Source organism: Suncus etruscus, chromosome 14 (assembly GCF_024139225.1).
Source record: "Suncus etruscus isolate mSunEtr1 chromosome 14, mSunEtr1.pri.cur, whole genome shotgun sequence".
In the NCBI taxonomy this organism is placed as follows: domain Eukaryota; kingdom Metazoa; phylum Chordata; class Mammalia; order Eulipotyphla; family Soricidae; genus Suncus; species Suncus etruscus.
The window spans coordinates 16,832,031-16,838,100 of NC_064861.1; the positions used below are offsets into that span (position 1 = coordinate 16,832,031).

At 43.9% G+C, this 6,070-nt stretch overlaps 1 non-coding gene across 1 annotated transcript; it reads left to right on the forward strand.

The window, feature by feature from the left end:
- The first annotated feature begins 2,252 nt into the window (after positions 1 to 2,252).
- LOC126029103 (U6 spliceosomal RNA) lies at positions 2,253 to 2,359 on the forward strand. Its single transcript, XR_007502757.1, has one exon. It is a non-coding gene; the product is annotated as a U6 spliceosomal RNA (small nuclear RNA).
- Positions 2,360 to 6,070: the final 3,711 nt, after the last annotated feature.

Consider the following 6,070-nt stretch of genomic DNA (forward strand, 5'->3'; position numbering starts at 1 on the left):
TGAGTGCAAAGTCAGTAGTAAGCCTTGAACATTGAGGGGTGTGACCCAAACAACTAAAACAAAACAAAACAAAAAAAGATTCCCCTAGGGCAGGGCCACAAAATGCTGTACGGAGGGCCGTTTGCAGCCTTCGGGCCGCGAGTTTGAGACCTCTGCTTGCACTGGTTGAGGCTACAAGGGAGACTCCTCCTGCACACCGACTCCTCACACAATGTGAGAGAGAGGCTGCAAAGCTCAGCTAGATGCCACCATGTGGAGAAGGCCGGGAGGGGGGTGGAGCTGTTGGGGAGAATGTGGGCTCCTAACAAATGCCCCTTTCTCCACTTTACCCTGTGTCAGCTTCACCCTTTTATACATGTCCAGAGTGGCCCCATTGCCCTGTTGGAGAGGGCTTCTTCTGGCGCCAAGAACTTAACATTGTTGCAGTGGTTAGCAGTTATTTCCTGGCCAGGTTAGAGTGGGGTGGGGTCAGGGCCCTGTTCCCGAAAATCTCAGCCATACAGTCTGTGGTTCAGTGGGAGGGGAGGATGCGTGCTGTGAGATCCCTCCAGTGTCTGTATAGTTCCAGCCTCCTCTGCAGTACTGGGAACCCCCAGAGCTTGGGGTCAGTCATATGGAGACATTAACCTTGAAGCCCATTTTTTCCTACCTCTGTCCCTGGAACTTTTTCATAAACCCAAACCACCCCTCCCTCCCTCCCTCCCTCCCTCCCTCCCTCCCTTCCTTCCCTCCTTACTACCTTCCTTCCTTCCCTCCTTCCCTCTTTCCCTCCTTCCCTCTTTCCTTCCTTCCCTCTTTCCTTCCTTCCCTCCTTCCCTCCTTCCCTCCTTCCTTCCTTCCTTCCTTCCTTCCTTCCTTCCTTCCTTCCTTCCTTCCTTCCTTCCTTCCTTCCTTCCTTCCTTCCTTCCTTCCTTCCTTCCTTCCTTCCTTCCTTCCTTCCTTCCTTCCTTCCTTCCTTCCTTCCTTCCTTCCTTCCTTCCTTCCTTCCTTCCTTCCTTCCTTCCTTCCTTCCTTCCTTCCTTCCTTCCTTCCTTCCTTCCTTCCTTCCTTCCTTCCTTCCTTATTTTTCTCTCCAGCACCTGATTCCCCTGCATCTGTATCTGGCAACCATGCAGCCTCATTCAAATGTGTTTTATGTGTGTGATTTTGGGGTCCCACATGGTGGGTGCTCAGAGCTTACTCCTACCCTACTCCAGTCTCACTATCAAAAGTAATTAATATTCTTTTCCTAGTTATTGATTCTGACATCTGCCCTCACAATTATAAATTCCAAATAGTTTTCTCATACCACCTCTTGCTAAGACATTTTCCTTATTTAAACAGTATCTCCTGACAGCCTCCTTTGACATTCTAATAGCAAGAGATAAAGGAGGCAACTCTACAACTTTCCCTTATAATATTTCTCCTCCATTCATCTTCCTCAAATTGTTCTGGAAGATTTGGGGGCTGGCATGTCACTGTCATTATATTATATAAATATTGCATATGGTTGATGCCTGGATTATAATACACTTTCCTTGATATCATGCTTTGGTTTAACTGGAATTAATACTTCTTCTCAATGTAGATATAGGTATATTTTAAGCATAGAGAGATAGTAATCACATAGGGAATATGCCACCTCACATAATTCCCCCAAACATCACCAGGTTGAGTACAGCACAAGAAAGAAGTACTGAGACTGCTAAGTATGTCCCTAAAACAAAACAAACATGTATTTAAAATACTCTGAATATAGACATGTTTAAATCTTTTTTTTTTTTTTTCTCACAGGCCTATCTGGTTTTTGCTCTTGTTTCTTTGACTGTGGATCTAATTTCTAGCTTGCAGCATAGTTGGCCTCCTGGGATTCCCTCTAGCTCTTCCCTTGCGCTGGATCTACGCCTAGGTTTACTTTTTTTAGTTATGCACTCATTTTTATAAAGCGCATCCTCTAGTGGCTTTAAAAAAATAGGTGAATGAGAAAAAAATGATGTGAGCGGGGGGCTTACAACTGATACTTCCAAAATGGAAAATCATCATTTCATCCTTTTTTTCAAAGGTACCATTTATCACAGGTTTTCACTGTTACTATGAAGTTAGGATGAGAAGTGATTTCTTATACTTTGAAAATGGTGCTTTTTCCTCTCTAGAGGCCTATACTTTGTGTGAACCTTTACAATATGGAAATGCTGGGGATTGTTTTGAATTATATCCTTAATAATTTCTTACCTCAGGTTTAACACAAAAACACAATACAAAAATCTCTTCCAGTGCTTGCTTTGGCAGCACATATACTAAAATTGGATCGATACAGAGAAGATTAGCATGGCCCCTGTGCAAGGATGACATGCAAATTCGTGAAGTGTTCCATATAAAAAAAAAATCTCTTCCTCACACTTATATTCATTGCAGTGCTACTTACCATAGCCAGACTCTGGAAACAACCAAGATGTGCTTCAACAGATGACTGGCTAAAGAATCTGTGGTACATATACACAATGGATTATTATGCAGCTGTTGGGAGAGATGAAATCATGAAATTTCCTATACATGGATAGACATGGAAACTATTATGCTGAGTGAAATAAGTCAGAGGGAGAGAGACACACACAGTATAGTCTCAGTTATCTATGGGTTTTAAGAAAAATAAAAGACATTATTTTAAAATGCTCAGAGATAAGGACCAGAAAGATTGGCTCATGATACAAAGAGTGGTGAATGATACAAAGAGTAGTGAATGAAGTTAGGGAAATAACAACTACTATGACAATGTTAATGAGTAAGAGAAACAAAATACCTGTCTCAAATACAGGTAGGGGATGGGGAGGTGGGAGATGGGGAACATTGGTGGTGGGGGTGTTCTTTTTATGACTGAAATCCAACTACAATCATGTTTGTAATCATAGTGTTTAAATAAAGGCATTATTTAAAAAATAAAACAACAACAAAAAAGAAAAACAAAACAAAACAAAAAAGAAAAACAAAACAAAACAAAAACACCACCTAAATCAGATGTTACTGCTTCATTTCTTTTTCTTTCTTTTTTCTTTTCTTTTTTTTTTTTTTTTTTTTTTTTTTTTTGGTTTTTGGTTTGGGGGCTAAAATCATTGGCTCTTGAGGGTTTCTCCTGGCTCTGCACTCAGAAATTATTCCTGGAAAGCTTGAGAAACCACTTGGGATGCCAGGACATCAAACCCAGCTCGAACTTGTGCAAAATAAATACCCTACCTATTGTGCTATTACTATAGCACCAAGATGTTGCTCCTTCTAATTCACTATTCTCATTGCCTTTTCTCTATTAATTTTCTTCTTAGTTGTTTTTGGTTTTGGGGTGACACCTAGAAGTTCTCAGGGGTCTCTTCTGGCTTTGCACTCAGAAATTACTCCTAACAGGCTAGGGGGACCGTTTAGAATGCCAGAATCAAATTCGGGCATTTTGTCACATCCAAAGTGAACACCTCCCTATTGTGCTAACATTCTCTTCCCTCATATTTTAATCTTTCAAAAAATATTTTTGCTCTGTTTTATAAGTCATTTCCTTAATCTTATTTCCCAGATCTCCACTAATATTATTCCTTTTAGCTCTACTGATTCCAAATTCTTTAACAGGCTTTGGCTGCTCCTTTATGTGGACCTTAACTTCTAAATATAAGACACCCCCATTTCCATCCACATTAGTTCTTTTTTTTTTTTGGTTTTTGGGCCACACCTGTTTGATGCTCAGGGGTTACTCCTGGCTATGTGCTCAGAAATCACCCCTGGCTTGGGGGGACCATATGGGACGCCGGGGGATCGAACCTCGGTCCGCCCTATGCTAGCGCTTGCAAGGCAGACACCTTACCTCTAGCACCATCTTCCTGGCCCCAGTTCATTTTTTTTTTCTTCAGAAAATGGAGTAGGGGTGATAAAAATCCCAACTCTGAGATTCTGGGTAAGGGAAGGAGAGGCCCTGTAGGTGAGAACACAGTTGCCTAATCCTTCCCTTGTCATTTGGAGTTTTACCTTGGTATGTTGCTACTGAGGATGTCCCCAAGATCATTATATTTTCAGTTGCTCCAAAGCAGCATGAGGAGAAGGGGCCCCAGCACTGCGGTCTTTACAGTCAGTGTAGAGTCAGGAATTCAGTGTTCTTGGACCAACAGAACTGGGGAGCTCTTTTCAGAGTTTAGTCCTGACTTTGCCTGGGGGAACCTATCTGATACTGGAGATTGAACCTGAATCATCTACATGCAAGGCAAGCAAGTACCCTACCCACTGTACTGTCTCTTCAGCCCTAATTCTTCTGGGATCAGGGGCCACAGGACATACCCACTGATGATACACTGATGATCCAGAGCTTACTCCTCAGTCTGTACTCAGGAATTACTACTGGCAGGCTTAGGGTAGGCATAAGCCATGCTGGAGATCAAACCAAGGTAATCGCCTCCCCGTAATTTTACAGATCTGGCCCTAGTGAGGAAACTTGCTGGGAAGTAACCCAAAGGCATTGAGGTACCAAAGCTTATCATTGGAGCTCTCTGTTCTCCGGAGTACTGGTGCCCACCCTGTGTCTACCTCCACTCCCTCAACCAGTGGGTAAGCATGTGCATTCCTTTTCCTCCTTTCCCTTCCTCCCCTCTTCTTTCCTTCATTCCTTCATGCCTTCCATCCATTCCTCCCACCCTTTTCATTTTTCCTTCTTTGTCTTCCTTCTTTCCTTCTCCCCTGTCCTTCCCTCTTCCTTCCTCCCTCCCTTCCTTCCTCCCTCTTTCTTTTATCCATCCTTTTTTCATCCCTCCCTCCCTTTCTTCCTTCTTCCTTTCTTTCTTCACTTTCTTTTTTCCTTTCCTCCTTCATCCCTCCTCCCTCCTTTCCTTTTTCCTCCCTTCTTTCCTCCCTCCATCCTTCCCTCTGTCCCTTCCTTCCTTCCTTCCTTTCTTTTTTCCTTCCTTTCTTCCTCTACACACACACACACACACACACACACACACACACACACACACACACACACACACATTGGAACGTTTGGCAGACTTAGGTGAGCAAAAAGAAAAAAAGGTGAGTTTGTGTTGCTCCAAAAGGGCACCCCATGGCAGCCACATAAAATGGAAACCCCTTGCCTGGTATCAGTCACTCATTGATGCCAGTTCTCTTAAGACTGACCTGCTCTTCCTTCCAGACCCTCACCCAGCTGAGCCCTACATGAAAAATTCTGATTTACAATGACTGATATTTGAATCTCATTGTCTTAAAGGCAGTGTGAACTATCACTTCCAAAGGTTCCTTCTTTTGGCAGGGGGGGGAGGCACACCCGGTGATGCTCAGGGGTTACTCCCGGCTATGCGCTTAGAAATCGCTCCTGGCTTGGGGGGTCAGATGGGACGCTGGGGGATCAAACCGTGGTCCGTCCTAGGCTAGCGTGGGCAAGGCAGACGCCTTCCCCTTGCACCACCGCTCCGGCCCCCAAAGGTTCTTTCTATTCCAAGTCAGTCTCACTGTGCGGCTGGGATCCCTCTGATCTCAGAGAGGTCTCAGACCTATGGACCCACTTTTTTTGTTTGTTTGTATTTTGGATTCATACCTGGCAGTGTTCAGGGGCTATTCCTGGCTCTGAGCTTAGAAATTACTCCTGGCAGACTTGGGGACCATATGGGGTGATGCTGGGGATCAAATTCAAGTCAGCCGCTTGCTGCAAAGGCAAATGCCCTACCTGCTGAGCTATTTTGCTCTGGCCCTGAACCCACTTTCAATTTTTTTGTTCTTTCAGATTTATTTGTGGGAAAGGGACTTTCTATGCTCCCTGGCTATCAGCTCAGCCTGGCATCCTTTGCACCCTCTTCCTGCCAGGGAGCTCAACTGTTTGATGCAAGAGGCAGAAGAGTCACTCTATTTGGGTGTAATGTTAAAAAGAAAACTTCGATTTCCCCTTGCCTGCTGCTGTGAGCAGTCCCATTTTTGACTGACCAATTCTACATTTTTAAACATTCTGGTAATTTCCTAGGACCTTACAATTAAAGCCCTGAACTTTAGGCTCACAAGACTAAGATAATAGATCCTATGGCACAGGGCCATACTCAAAGGTCTCAGACCAGCCAGACAACCCTGTAGA